Raw genomic sequence first — 16113 nt, 5'->3', positions numbered from 1 at the left:
ATCTCGAGATAGATCTCTCTATATACAGATAGATCTAGATCGATCCATCCATCCATCCATCCATCCATCCATCCAGAGATCTATGTATATGATTACCAGAATGACAGAAGGGCCATATTTCGCTGTTTTGGCTTACCATCACCATCATCAAATCATCACGGCCATCATCATCATCTACAATTTCTTAAAGGCCTCTGTGAGTGCCCCAAGCAGAGGTGGCTTAAATGGTTACCCCATTTGACCTTCTTAACAACCCTACAAGGTACCTACTGCTACCACTATTACCTCCATTCTGTAGATACAGAAACTTAACTGACAAGTGAAATACTCTTTTCAAGGTCACAGAAGCAACGCAGTGGCAAAGCCCGGATTCTAATCCGAAGTCTGATGGCAGAGTCACGCGTGCTTTTACCCACTGAGCTGTTATGGAAGCTCACTGTTTTGATAATGCTGTCGTTGTTGCCAACATGATTTGAAAACGAGGATGCGGGGCGCCTGGGTGGCGCAGTCGGTTAAGCGTCCGACTTCGGCCAGGTCACGATCTCGCGGTCCGTGGGTTCGAGCCCCGCGTCGGGCTCTGGGCTGATGGCTCAGAGCCTGGAGCCTGTTTCCGATTCTGTGTCTCCCTCTCTCTCTGCCCCTCCCCCGTTCATGCTCTGTCTCTCTCTGTCCCAAAAATAAATAAACATTGAAAAAAAAATTAAAAAAAAAAAAGAAAGAAAGAAAACGAGGATGCCAAAATGTGATCAACGTGAAAACGACCTTCTGGTCTCTGGTATGGTACAAACAAGACCAGCAGAGCATATTCTCCACACCATCTACCCCTGCTGACATTTTTAGTGAATCCTGATGTTCTCTTTGCCTGACCCAAATGTAGCCTCACAGTCTTCTCAAAGTTGCCACTAATCAAAGGAAGTCATCATTCAACACATCGGCATTGATAACGCAAGTGAAGACTATTTGCCGACCAAAACGACTAACTTGAGTTTTTATGGACAACAGAGTGTATGGCACATGCTATTGAAGAGAGAGGGCTCTCATCAAAGGGAGCCTTAAAACTGCCATACTTCATATTTCAACATTAGGTTCCATTATTGGTCTTCGTGTTATTTGGCCAGCACCACCCCAGTCGTGTAGCCAGTCAGACAGGTTGGTAGAAATGAAGAGGACACATGGGGAAAGGGAGAGAAAGCCAGAAGTATTACTCCAATTACTTGAGATTTTTCAACAGTTTCAACCAAACATATCTAAAACATATACCCATCACAAGTGTATACTCATAATGAATGATTAGTACAATCAGTTGTTTTCTTTTTGCTTAAAAGCACAAAAACTCTCAGATAATTTAACAAAAAACATACCTTGAACTCAGCATGTTTCAAATTATAGTACATCAAAAGGACATTCTCTCAAGACTTAAATGAGAATATTTCAGATTACTGAACAGCATACTATATGTTTTATTTGATATATCTATTACACATATCTTACATAATATAAAAGTATCCTGAGGCACCTGGCTGGCTCAGTTAGAAGAACACGCAACTCTTGATCTCGGGGTTGTGAGTTCAAGCCCCAGGTTGGGTGTAGAGATTACTTAAATTTAAAAAACAAAACAACACAAACCTAAAAAATAAAAAAAAGGAAAAGAAAAAGAAATCTCAAAAAGAAGTATCCTAAAACATAGCTTCCATATATTTTTTAACAAAATACTACAATATTAAAATCCCAAATTTGATGTGTTGTAAAAATCTTAACATAAATAATACGTATAGAATTTGAACGATGTAAGGTAAAATTCTTTCCCAGTTGTTAAGCCGATGGTGCTAAAAATAACATCCAGACCACAGAAGAGTAAGTTATAAGTTAACTGAAGAACTTCTATATATACTTCAGGTAGCCTCTGTTTTCTTCGTTTAAAAGGCTCGACCTGCACTGCAGACAATGACTCTTAACTAATGAAAGTCTACAACAAGTAATTTTCATTTTCCAAATTCTTTTTTAAGAAGGTCAACTTAAAGATCCCCTTAAAGTGACATTTAGCTCATAACTTATGTAGAAACATTAATTAACGAACCTTTAAGTATTCCTTCCAACTACTCATTCTGCCTATTACACATATAACTTAATTTGCTAGAGAAGTCTTCAGTTTTCTAGAACTGTTGCTTAAAATTAACTGAAGTTCAATCTTAAGATGTTCTTTTGTTATTTTAATTCAATTTAATAAAATGCTTCAAAAAGTATAGCAGGTTAAACAAGTAGAGATTTAGATTTATAACAATGACTTTTCTTCCTAAGTGTAAAAAAAAAAGTTCTAATTAGATACATAGAAAAGGATATATCATCAGCCTAAAAATTCCTAAGCTACAGGTAGGTACACAAACACAATGGATATGAATATGGTGCAAAATAACCTACCCATCAAATTCATAAATCTCATATGATCATTCCTTTCATTTTTGTTTCTCACCCACCATGGTCTGAGCCAATGTAAAAACAATAAAGCAACTATCATAAACCAGTAACTCTTCCAAGAGTAGTATTCTTGCCAAGAGACAGACCTACCAGAAAAATTAGCCTCATACATGTACATGAATGTACATGGCTCACATTTGGAAGGGGACTAAACATATTCAATTTGGAGTCACTAACCTGAACATAACATTTAAATCCGCAGAAATGGGTAAGATTTCTTAGGGAAAAGCCAGAAGCAGGAGAAGACCAGCAAAGACAAGTACTATAGAATCCAAGAGGAGACAGTTCTGAGAAGGAGAGGGTGCTCAAAATCGTTCAGTGCTACTGAGAATTACAGTGTCTACCTGGTCTGGCAAGCAGAAAGTGCTGACGACCTTCCTAAGAACAGTCTCACTGGAATGACAAAGATATAAAGCAGACCGGGGAAAGCACTCACAAAGGAACCGGAAATAAGGATTTGAACACAGCATGTGCAAATAAGGACTATCATCATCACCTTACGCTACAGGTAATCTTCCCTTCTAGACTGCTTCTTGAGGGCAAGGTAAGGTTTCATCCACCTGCTGGGGCACCTGGGTGGCTCAGTCGGTTAAGCCTCTGACTCCTGATTTCGGCACAGGTCACGATCTCCCGGTTTGTGAGTTGGAGCCTCGCGTTGGGCTCTGTGCTGACAGCGCGGATCCTACTTGGGATTCTCTCTCTCTGCCCCTCCCCTGCTCACACACACATACTGTCTCTCAAAATAAATACATAAACTTTAAAAAGAAAAAAAAAAACCAACCTGCTGTTGGATTAGTGATTTTTAAAACAACATGCCTGCAGAAGTCCTGGGGCTTTAATTAGGGAGCTCAGCCCCCAAGTCCACACATGATACGGTTTTTAAGGAATTACAGGAGAGAAAAGGAAAAATAAATTACCGGTCAGAAATTCATCTTTCTGAAATAGACATAAAAGACTCGGAGATGAATCTCAACCAAGACTAGAACATGCCATCCTGACAACCAATCAGTCTTCCCAAAATAAAAGGCCCTAAAACACAATTAGTAAGAATTTTAATTGTTTTTCTCCCACAAAATGGATAACCTTTGCCTGCAATGCTTTCCTTCATTCTCCTTGAAATGAGAATGTTACTGAAGCCTATTGTGTACATCAGAATAATAGATGATTTCTGTACATTGTCAGTTTATTTTTCACAATAAACCAATCTAAGAGGAAATGTCTACCTTCCTTAATAAAATATATACCCTGCAACTATTAGCAGTAGGGGAAACAAATCCACTTAGGAAGAGGAAATAGGACTGTGAACTCCTCAGAAATTCACCTTCTCCTAGGCTTTTCTCCCTAATTAATGCTGCAATGACCACTCTCCAGTATAAAAGGAGCCTAGAACCCCCTTCCCTAATACCCCTGAGGGCAATGCAGGTTTCCTAATATCCCTGTGTAAAACTTACCTCAAGACTATGGGGTAACAAGAGAGACTGAACCAAAAGCAACATTAAAACTATATGATCTGCCTACCCAGGACCGGGAGGGACACAGTCTTTAACCAATACCTAACAGTACCCTCAAAACCAGCTTCACAAGGACCAGCATAAACTTTCTGTCCACCAGAGACCTCCCACTGAGATTCTGTTTCCTCTCTCAGGATGGGCTTCCCCAAATGACTGTCACTGACTATGCATTCCCACCTCCTAAGAGGAGGCCACACCTTTCAACAGCATATGACCGCATTAAGTTAATCATCATTTTAACATAATAAAGGGAATATTCATTAAAAAAAAAAAAAGAGGCACACAGTATGAAGAAGATAGCATTCTTAAAAAGGAAGATGTTCTATAATACCTATTTTACAACCAAGAAGAGGTTAATACAGAGGCACCTAAGTGGCTCAGTCAGTTAACCATCTGACCCTTGATTCGGCTCAGGTCATGATCTCCCAGTTCTTGGGGGTTCTTGAGATTGAGCCCGGCCGTCAGCACAGAGCCTGCTTGGGATTCTCTCTCTTCCTCTCTCTCTGCCACTCCCTCCCTCCCTCCCCCGCTCGCTCTCTCTCTCTCAATATAAATAAACATTTTTTTTAAAAAGAGGTAATACCATTTGTTTAAAGTCAAAGAAGGTGTGACGGAGCTGGGTGTCAAACCCAGGTCCCCCTGACTCCAGCATTATGTTCTTAATACTGACTGCCTGTCAGGCAGCACCAATCTGCCTAAAAACAATGAGGAGGGAGAAGGAAGGTGGCAGAAGGGAGAGGGGAGAGGGGAAAAGAGTAGCAAGCCCTAAAAAAATGGTATTTTTTAAAAGTTGAAAATAGCCCACATGTATGTATATGTGTTCATGGCTATAATTTTATGTCACATTAAGTTTTTTAAAGTAAAATTACAATTTTACGTAACGTAATTAAATGTACCAATCTTTTACACTTTTAGAAAGAATATGGTATTCCAAACAGGAGCCCTAGATTACAAAGAGAAAGCTGTGCAATTTAGCATGTGGGAAAATGGAGAGCTCATCCTTGGAGTACAGATAGCACCTAGTCACATGTTTATTGCCTGTATGATCTCACTGAGTCAACTCACATAGCCAATGGTCACTCAGAAGAAATATTATCGAAAGATAATTCATCAGAATTTTTTTTAATGTTTATTTATTTTTGAGAGACACAGAGTGTGGGGGGGGGGGGTGGGTGGGGAGGGCAGAGAGAGAGGGAGACAGAGAATCCGAAATAGGCTCCAGGCGCTGAGCTGTCTGTCAGCACAGAGCCTGACGCGGGGCTCGAGATCACGACCTGCAAGAACATGACCCGGGCTGAAGTCGGACACTTAACCGACCGAGCTACCCAGGTGCCCCCTTCATCAGAAATTTGATTTGTTGTGTGGGCCTATATAGAGTTTCCCATTGTTAAAAATTTTACATGCAATTTTTCATTTGACTGCATTTCTAGGTTCTGACAAAAACATTGAGGAATATTGGAGAAAATGGGATCCTGTGGCAGGAGTACCATTTTGAATAAAAATTTAGCTCTGGAAGAAACTTAAAAATAGGTTAACTACTCAGTTTTATGGATGGGAAACTGAGGCTCAAAGAGATGAGCACCTCCCCCGACAGCAATAGCACTCCTCATTCACCCTCTGGTCAAAGGAGTTTCTATGAACCCCAAAACAACTACTACCCTCAAGACACTAGCCTTCCCATCCTATCTTAACTAACTGCTATGGAAATCATCATCAAATACGTCAACCTTCGTATCACAGAAGGGCATAAGGTACACAAAAAGGTACGAGAGGTTTGTAACTTAGTTGTGAATCTAGAATATGTAGAAAAAATATCTAACAATACAAAACATAAATAAAAATCAAAAAATCTGGAGGTGAGCTTCCTAATATCCTAAACATACAGAATAACAAGAGCTACCTTTTGCTAAGTATCAAGTATTAACTGCTGTGATACAAATTTTACAAGCATGATTTTGCTATTTCCCATAAATAGGCATCTATTGGTTCCATTTTGCAGGTGAGGAAACTGAAAGAAGTTAAAGCAAGAGGCAGAACTGGCAGCAGAATCCAGGTCTTTCCCAATACAAACCCTCCACTCTTCCCTGTGGTTTCTATCCTAGTTCCTTGCGCCAGGCTTCAGTCCTCCGCACTTCTTGCTCCACCCACCACCTTCCTCCCCTCCCCCACATCCTCCCAGGGGTGGGGGGTGGGGGGGTACAGGTGCGGGGGTGGGGAGAATCCATATGGTATCATGAAGATGCTTTCTAACATCCAGCTGTTACAAAAAACGCCGCAAGCACCATTCACCCAACAAATAAATTCGCTCAACACAAACCTGTGAGTTACCCCCAAATGTGTCACTCACAAGATTATTCAATTATTGGCCTGTTGTGCCTATAAGCAAAGAAAATGGAAGAAATACTGATACTGTGGGACAAAAGACAGATATAAAGAAAATTTAAAAAGCTGTGACAACTCTCTCCAACACAAAGAATGGAGTTTAAAAAGAAACTGAAACAATCCTAAAACCTAAGGTGGAACAGTTAGGAAAATAAACTAGAGTGGCTGGAGCTTTCCTTAATCTGGGAATCTCAAAGTCCAAGAACATACACAAATGTCCACAAAATTTTCATTCTGATGACAATCTCAGATTGCTTACATGGATATGCTAAATCATGGATAACCATTATCCACACCGGTTGACAAACTAGTTGTTTTGTTTTTTTTTTAAGCGCATTTATTTTGAAAGAAAGAGCGATCACACATGTGTGCATGAGCTGGGGAAGGGCAGAGAGGGAGGAGAGACAGAATCCCAAGCAGTCTCCACATTTTCACCAAAGAGCCCCACATGGGACTCAGTCTCACCAACCACTCGCACCAACCGGGAGATCATGACCTGAGGGGAAATCAAGAATCAGAGGCTTAACCAACTGAGCCATCCAGGCGCCCCCAGACCAGTATTATTTAAATGTCTTTCACATCAAGTCTTGAGAAACAGTTTTCTATAAGTTCAAGGAAAGAAAAATAGTGGGGGAGATTTGAAGTATCTTCACACAGCTAATAGTATATGCTGAACTCAATGGAATCTGAGCTCAGGTTACAAACAGCAACTTTGTTATAACCAGACAACACTGCATGGTATTGTTAATTTAAATCTTATTGATTTAGTAGTTTTGTTAATATTTAGTTAGTAAATGTGGTTTTATTTTATAGGTCCTAATGAAACTAAAATCTTTCCACACTGAAAAAGAATCAAGTAACATATACTAAAATGGTGTTTCTCATAAGGACCATTACACCAGTTAATTCACCCATTATTTACAATAAATATGGCTACAAAATATAGATTTACAAAATTCAGGTACAGCTTTTATTTTTAAAAAAATTCTGCTGACAAGTCAAAGTAAGACCCTACCAGTGGTCCCCAAAATGTCTGAGTATAGCTCCAAAGCAAAATTTTTCTAGGTTTAAACCTAAATGAGAAAAAATGGTAGTGCTTTATTTTTCTATAAAGCTAAATTTTATTAAATTTAGGATTTTCCTTTATTGTTAGATTATGAGCTTATCATTTTGTGGGGTTAAATTTTCCTTCTATTTTCTGAAATGGTGGTTATAGCCGGGGTTTTTTGTTTGTTTTTTTTTTCCCCTTGTATCATGGCTTGACTGAATTCAAAATTTGGCAATCCTACATCAGTTCCCTAGATTTGGGGGGAAATGTTTAATAGTTCATAAAATCAAAATCTCTAGGTACCACTGGCCTATTATAAATGGTGTATTTATACACACACACACACACACACACAGATACACAAATACAGGTACTCCCTTCTGGCACCACAGGGAAAATTCATTTTGAGCATGAACTTGCAACCAAGAAGTTCTTGTTTCTACCCAAAGAAATTTTTAACACTCCTTCCTCTCTCACGCAGGTCTAGGAAGAAGAGCACTCCAGGCAGTCAAGCCTGAACAAGCATGGAGACAGGGAGAAAGGAGCTATCATCAGGTCCCTAAGTACCTAAAAGTGGACATTTTGCCGAACATCCTAAAATAAACCACAGCCTAATAAGGTTAATAGTAACAATGACAAGTCATACATAGAGAAACTGTGGAAGACAATGATAGCAATAAAGTCTGCCACACCTCCCACTGAGAAATGAAGTATAACTGTCCTCCCCTTGACACTGGGGTTGCCTTAGTGATTGGCCTGACCGAACAGACTGTGGCAGAAATGATATTCTGGAACTTCTGAGCTTTGAAGCTGCCGCCGAGGCCTTTGGAACCTTTTTCACTTGGAGTCCTGAGCCACTGCATATGTCTGACTACCTTGAAGCCACCATACTATGAGGAAGCCCAACATGGTCATCCAAAGAGGCCAAATGAAAAAGAGAGTGAGGTGCTCAGCCAGTCCCCAGCTGTTCCAGCACGTGCCAGTTCCTGTTCCATCAGGTGAGACTCCACACATCATGGAGCAGAAACATGTCACCCCTGCTATGCCCTGCCCAAGTTTCTACCCCACAGAATTATGAGACATCATCATCATCAGCTATTTAAGCAATAGATAACTAGAATAAAAACTAACAGCTTTTCATAAGTAGTTATTAATAAAGACTTTAAAGTAAAAAAGAAATGTCTCGGGAAAACTAGCTAGAAACCAGAATGGTATCAGACACAAAAGAGGATTATAGTGCATAAAAATAAATATAAATCCATTTATTCATTTATCCAACAAATATTTATAATATCAGGGCCTATAAATAGGGATATACACAGACTCTGGAGATGGTTTTAAAAAAAGAAATGTCCTGGGGCACCTGGGTGGCTTAGCTGGTTGAGCATCCGACTTCAGCTCAGGTCATGATCTCACGATTGATGTGTTCCAGCCCTGCACTGGGCTCTGTGCTGACAGTGCAGAGCATGCTTGGAATTCTCTCTCTCCTCTCCCTCTCTCTACCCCTCCCCCACTCGTGCTTTCTTTCCCTCTCAAAATAAATAAGTAAACTTAAAAAAAAAAATGCCTGACTTCAAGGAACTTATAGACCAGAGAGTATTATGTAAAATAGTGTCTTCTTGTGTACCTTTTAATGTTTTTCACAAAAATAACCTAATCAGCAGCTCAGATCAAATCAATACGTAGACCTATCTCATGGAGGGACTTGGGGTTTGAGTTCCTCTGTGAGAAGGAAGTGAAGATTGAATCAAAATCCCATAAAAGATCATTTGCAGTTTGCAGTATCTAAGCATGCCTTAGTGAACCACAGTATATAATAAAATGTTTGGGTTCTTATTTCAGACTACAAATTCAAGGCATGCGTAACTAATCCTTTTTATTTTTTCGTCATAAAGTATCAGGTTAAAGAACCTTTTAGAGCTATTATTACAAATAGGCCAAGTAGACCTTTTCTACTTTACTGCAGTCAAGATTCTGGGACCCAGAATGGGCAAACCAAGTAAGGTCAGTAGTAAGTTGTTGTTTTAATAAGATTTATTTCTGTCTAGGTGTGCTACAGTTTAAACAAACACACTTACTATTCCAGTGACTAAAATAATCTTAACTGCTTCTTTTATGAAAGCATAGACAATTTAACCTTTCATATTATTCTCGGGGTTCTAAAATTATTCACACTTTTTCTATTTACAGTATTTCTCTATTCAAATTTCACAAGAGGGTAAAAAGAACATAAATAGAGAAAATTATTTTACCAGGTATTTTTAAATACAGAAAAATGTTTGATCTCATGCTCTAAAAGAACACGACAGTAAATAAGTATGCTTGTGGCCTCTTGGCCCGACGACCATAGTGTCTTTTAAAATCATCAGCACCTTACAAACCGCCTCTGTAGAGGGTACTCAGCAAATATGTATTGACTGATAACACATTTATTCCCTAGTTATTTTTCAAGTGTGGCCAATAAAAATAAGCAATGCTATTTTCTGTCTTAGTAAATATTTGAGGCCAAAAAAAAAAAAAAAGATAATGTTTTCAAAAGCGGTCACAAAGAAACAAACCTTCTCATTTTCTCTTCAAAATCCTGAAAAGAGGTATATGGTAGCAAGGGCAAGTTAACAAATTCTTTGTGCTCTAAACATCAAAATAGTAAAGGTGCGACAAACAGTAACCTAAATTATAAATGGCCTGTGTTTATCTTTTTTCTCCTAATTTCAGTTTTGGCACATTATGCAGTAACTTGTCAGAATTTTCTTTTTTAAAAAACATGACATAAAAGACAAAACTGCTAAAAAGTAATTCCTTAATATTTTAGCCCAAATATACCGTAAAAGTCAAAACAGAGTACTGAACAAGAATATAATTAGGAACTTAAAAACAACAATACTAACATTTCATTATGAAAAAGTAACAATATCTGGGAGGGAGGTACTCAAGAATATCTGACTTAACAGGTGGCACATTGTTTCTCCCTTCCAGGCTGCTCTGGAGGCTAGCGTGGAATGAGAATGTGCGTCAGGAGACCTGGCCATCCTCCTAGCCTTCCCTATAAAATTCAAGGCCAATCACTTACCATCTCTTGGCTTCAGTTCCTCAGTTAAAAAGAAAAAGAGTGGCACAATTATCTCCAAATTCCAGTTTAGCTCTAAAAAATTCGACTGTTCAAAGAAAGAGCCATTAGTCTAAATAGATAGGGTTTGAAGACACGTGCATCTTCTATTCGCTTAATATTAAGGCACAACTATTCCCCTAATCTTACTTTACAAGCTTCAGACACCTACAGATAGATTATTTTTCTCTTATTTTATCTTTACAACAATTCTGTGAGGCAGACTTTGAGAATGTAATTATTATGTGCATTAGACAAATGTCAAAAGGGAAGTTCGGTGAGGTTATGTGATTTGATTAAAGTCACTCAGCCAAGAAAAAAAAAAAAAGCCTAGAAGTCAGATCTTCTGACTCCCAGCTTTGCTTAAATTTCTAGAAAAAGCCACTTTTAAACTACAAAGTATATTACATACCAGTAAAAAAGAAAAAAATACGGTGCTATTTTTGAGTGGCTATACTGTTTCCTCGTTTCTTTAAATCTTCATGTCCTTTATCTTAAATTCCCTAAGATGACTCCATTTGGGGCCATTATGTCTCAAAAATTATTTTCAAGAAAATCCTATTGGTTTCAACATGTTATAAAAATACTGCCATATATCAAGGTTGTCTTAACTGATGTATATTCCTTGATAAAAAAGGTTCCATGGTGAAATAAATTTGAAAATATGTGAAGACTGACAGTACACATAAGCTTCTCAAGTTGAACGTACCATTTCACAAACGTATTGATCCACATACATTTTAGACATTTAAAAATACCAACTGACACTCTAAAGCACTTTTACTCCAATGAACCCATCTTAGAAAATACTCTACACATTTTAAAGAAAATCATTGCTAAACAAACCGAAACTACTATAATTTTTCCTTATTTCCCAAGCATATATATTTTCATATTTTCCAAAAAGCTGACCTTACAACTGTACATGCAATGTGACAGTGTTTCTTTTTATTTTTACTGAAAAGTTGCTAGTCTAATATTGTACTTTACAATAAACAGCAACTTGGAATAGAGGAACTACTGTAAAAATCTTCTCATAATCATAAAGTGTCCTCTCGGTGACAAAAATGGCATCATATTAAAACGTTTCCCCCAGGAGTCATGCTCAATCAATTACCCAGAACTGATACTAAAGAATCTGAGACCTTAATGCTGATAGGAGCAGACACTTTGGATATGTATTAGCAAAGACATATAATTAGGGGGAAAATGTTCATTACAGAAAGAATACTTGAACCAATCTTACAATAATACAAGGATTTGTGTCTGAAATTGGGAGCAAACACTTCCAAGCAGAGGGTGAGTCAAATTACTGAATCACTGAGCCACAGTTAACCTAACAGTAACATGGAAGCAACTGTAAGTGTGGTTTTTGCCCTATTTATAAAATAGCAAACTCTGAGGCAAAGGCTAATTAACTAATCTGAATGTATCTCGTGCTCATGATCTTATAACACTTGATGAATTTATTTAAGTCCCAAAGGGATGAGACATTTCTAACCCTTCCTCCAGACAACTATGAATTCTCTAATACAAATGAACCAAATACATTTTCTCCTTACTTCCATCTAATGATGTTTAGCGGGTCCAAAAATACTTTCAAATGCTTTTGGAAGTAGAAGGCAGCTTAGGAACTTGAGCTGTTTTTGGTAATGGTATTTTAAAAGTGGTAGAACTTACCACTTCAGGCAAAGAGGTGTGACTTGTCACTGGTAATAGTGGTAACATGGCAGAGTGAAGAGAGCTATTTTGAGAAAATAAGAGATTGTGGGTTCTAGTCTCAAACCTCACTCTTCCCCTCATGTATATGAAGTGTAATGCTTATGTAATTCACAAATTAAATATGTTTAAAACTGAAAGAAATTACAGCAGAATAAGTTATGTGTTCATTTTTAAAGTTACATCAAAAAAATCTTTTCTAGGAATAGAAGCAGTCAGCACTGCCTGAAAAACTTTGGTATTTCTGTTCTTCCTAATCCTTAAATGTTTACACAAGTGTCCCCCCCCCCCCCCACCACACACCCCTACCCACTTTGCTCTTATATCCATTTTAGAAATGTGGAAGGTAATTCTCAGATACAGAGTAAATTTCAAAAGCCACTTCCTTGTCCACAAATACATGAACAAGTCACATTTTAAAATAAAGCACAGACTACCACAAAAAGACTCACGAAAAGCTATCAAAGCATAGTACGCACCACCAACCTATAGTTATCCCATTTCCGGCTATGGAGTAAAAGCCACCTTCGCGCAAATGAGTTTAGACTCCAAGTGCTAGATTAAGGAAGATGTACAAATCGAAAAATCATGATTCACTTATAAAACGGCAAAAGTAAAGATGACCCCACATATTATGATTATTAACGTTAAATAATAAACATTAAAACACAATTTAAAAAAAGAGCAACTAGAGGAATAAACATTTATGGACCTGGAAGGAGGGCTGCAGTGTATTGGCAAATGGAAAAAACAAAAAACAAAAAACAAAAAACAGGTTGTAAAAATAAAATATAATGTATGATCGACCCTCCACCACCCCCCCCCAACCCCCACTGCAAAGAAAAGAGAAATAACGACTAACAGCATTTTTGGGAAGGTCACGTCAAAAAAGATGGAACTGGCCAAACTCCATGACACAATTAGCCTCTCTAAGGGAGGTAACTGAAGAAACCTGCACCCTATTCATAGCTAAAATGGAACATTTATTCACCTTCAGCTCATTTTCAAGTACAACACTGGGAAGTGAGTGCCTTAAATGGTCTTTAAATACGTAAGCAAGCAACATTTCCTAAATATAAAATATAACTTTAAAAATTAAGTCTAATGGAAAAGATTAACACTTGAGCATTGTGAAATTTTTCATCAATAGTTAATCTTTTTTTAAAATATTAAAACTGTACTTATGTGTGTGAAGACCATTGCCTTTGTCAGCTGTATTTTCAATGATGTGCCTTCTAACTTTGAGAATTGAACCATTTCTCACTGATGGATGTGCTCTCTTCAGACAGACTACAGAAATGCCGCTCTGGTCAGTAATCAATGCTCTCCAGAGGCCATTTCCTTCAAGGTGTCGTTCCTTTGATCCAAAATGAGGGCAGGAGTGATAAACCCTTTCCGCATAGGGCTAACACTACTCACTCCTACCCATCAGAGCCTTTTATTTGAATGCCTAAATCTCCAACGTGTTCAGTAAAATACTGGTAGGTAAACAGCTTCGGAGTGCTAAAGAAGACAAGGCATTTTTGTGCTTTGTAACCACTTCTTGATCATATCTTACAGAAATCAGGTCAGATACTTGACACTGATTATAGAGGACTGACCGGCTAGCTTGCTGATAACGCAAAAGCCCGTCTGTCCGTCTGTGACTTCTTCCTTCGTTTTGGCTATTTCTTTGGGCACTGAACACCTCTAAGGAAAAGAGAGGGGTGAGAAAATGAGGTAAAATTCCAATTTATGAATTGCATCCCTAGTAAAAGACTAAAAAACGAAAAACAAACAGAATACCCTCTTAGAGACCTAAAAGAAAATACCAGAAGCAGTTGTGTGCGGATGGTGCCATTGTGGGTAAATTCCGTAATGTCCACACCTTCTAAATTTTAACCATATTACCAATAGTTATATTTAAACCAAAACAATGAGAACATAAGTTAAAACTAATGGTTTCAAATATTTTAACTACCCTGGGTTTATCTTCCAGAAGATAACAGGGAAGTTGCCTATATAAATGGGCAACGTAAACAAATACAAAAATATCTCCTAATTATTCCCTTCTTGATTGTCTGTGTGAAGGAAGGGAAAGGAATAAAAGGAAACGAAAGCCATGAGTACCCACTCACAAACCAAAACCACAAGAAAAATAATCTAAAACCAGACGATAGGAGGCAAGAGAAAAAGCAAGACTCTCTACATAAGAAGTGATTTTGCAACACTAATAGGGCAAACCCACATTCCTGCCACAAGCCTCCTGCTTTCAAACAGGCCACACAGCTGGCGGTCTTGAAAGCTTTCCAGATAGGAACCAAGATAGTAAGAGAAATCAGTAGGTCTCAGGACTGAACTAAACCCTAATCTGATTCTGATGAAACCCTGCCCTGCTGGGGTATAATATTAAGGCAGCCAGAAACTCAGTTAAAGAGATGATTATAACTTTTAGGGAAAAAACCTAAAGAAACACTGCTATGAACATGGGCCTCTGTAGTTAATAATGAACTGCCCCAAGTACTGAAAGGCACACGCATGCTTTCTAGGGAGAAAAGTCTATCCGCCTGATGCACAACACCCGGAGGACGCAACACCACCTCGAGAAATAATCCAGAGGTCCGCCTCGTGTAAAATCTGCTCTTGGTAAACTATGTTTGTGTAAATATTAAGAGTCTATTTTCCTCTCCGAGTCAAAGGACGATGTGGTTGGAAAGACGTCTCTCTAGATTTGGACTCTGAACTTTGTTTCCAGGGCTCGAGAGCTGTTTAATGTACTGCGTTTTCACCAAGCCCTGGGAGCGTCTCCTGTGAAACTACCTCAACCAACTCCGAGAAGCTAGACACTTTCCTACACAAATCCTCCTTATCTGAATCCCTACAGAACTCTCTAAAGCAGCACTCTGGCTTTGTTTTCAGAACTTTCAAGAAATTACTCATCCAAAAGAGATCTGAGTAGGTTTACCTGAAGGACTGGCCGTGTTACATTCATTTTCTTCCTCACAGAGGAAGCAGTGATACCAGGACCTTCTTCACCCAACAGAAAGGAAGCAAAACAGCTTTCTATTGTACTAGGAATGCTTTTATTTTTTTTAAGCTAGAATATACTTCATAAATTTGCTTCCTAGATAATGTTTTCCTCTAAGTTATAAAATATAGCTTTGGGAGCAAGGCAAAATGACCAAGCAGATAAACCTATCTCCAAACTGCCAATAAGTTACTTATTTCATCACATCACCTAATATAGCACTAAGAAAATCATCGTGTTTTCCATTAAATCTACTCTGATAACCTAACCACCATACTTTTGGCATGGTTCTTACTGAAATATGCTTCCTTCAACAAAGCCATTGTGCCTCCAGATCTTAGTCAAGAGTATTAATATGAGCTCATTCCCATTATAAAGATTTACTGATATTTAAGATAAACAGTAGTGATTATTGTAACACAAATGGCATAGATAAATGTTATGAGCTTCCTTTTCACTTAGAAAGCAGTATTCATTCCAAGTACAGAAAACCACAGATTTCAATAAGCAAGACACCATTTATGATCATAGGCAATGCTGTAAGAGCAATATGAAATTTACTAACATTGTTCAAAATGTTCATGTCTAGCTCCATTATTCGGACTTAAGTATAGTTTTTCCCTTACTGTCCTCATCTCTGAGAGTTTTTGAGACATAGTAAAATTCATAGGAGTTTTGGACCCCAATAAACCAATGTCCCAATATGGACTTCAGCCATTTGCCATTATGTATGATCCTGAACAAGTCAATTTAAAGCCTCTCTCTGCCTTAGTTTCTCCAACTGTAAAATGGGAAAACTATGTACCATGTTGAGTTTCTGAGTACATAAGAAAACAGAAAAGAAGTAAAGCACATATGGAAGGGT

At 38.2% G+C, this 16113-nt stretch overlaps 1 protein-coding gene across 15 annotated transcripts in view; it reads right to left on the bottom strand.

Moving 5' to 3' along the window:
* NCOA2 (nuclear receptor coactivator 2) overlaps positions 1–16113 on the bottom strand; it is a 289385-nt gene that overhangs the window by 197208 nt on the left and 76064 nt on the right. For 2 of the 15 annotated variants that reach the window (XM_053208026.1, XM_053208029.1), the window contains exon 1: positions 1492–5117. The exons of the other annotated variants lie outside the window; for them this stretch is intronic. The gene's annotated coding sequence lies outside the window, so the exon portion shown is untranslated. Of the gene's footprint in view, positions 1–1491; positions 5118–16113 lie in introns of those variants that run through there. 15 annotated transcript variants of the gene reach the window in all.

Source organism: Acinonyx jubatus, chromosome F2 (assembly GCF_027475565.1).
Source record: "Acinonyx jubatus isolate Ajub_Pintada_27869175 chromosome F2, VMU_Ajub_asm_v1.0, whole genome shotgun sequence".
Taxonomy (NCBI): domain Eukaryota; kingdom Metazoa; phylum Chordata; class Mammalia; order Carnivora; family Felidae; genus Acinonyx; species Acinonyx jubatus.
Note: the sequence above shows the minus strand (reverse complement) of the source record. Positions and strands in the feature narration are given on the sequence as shown.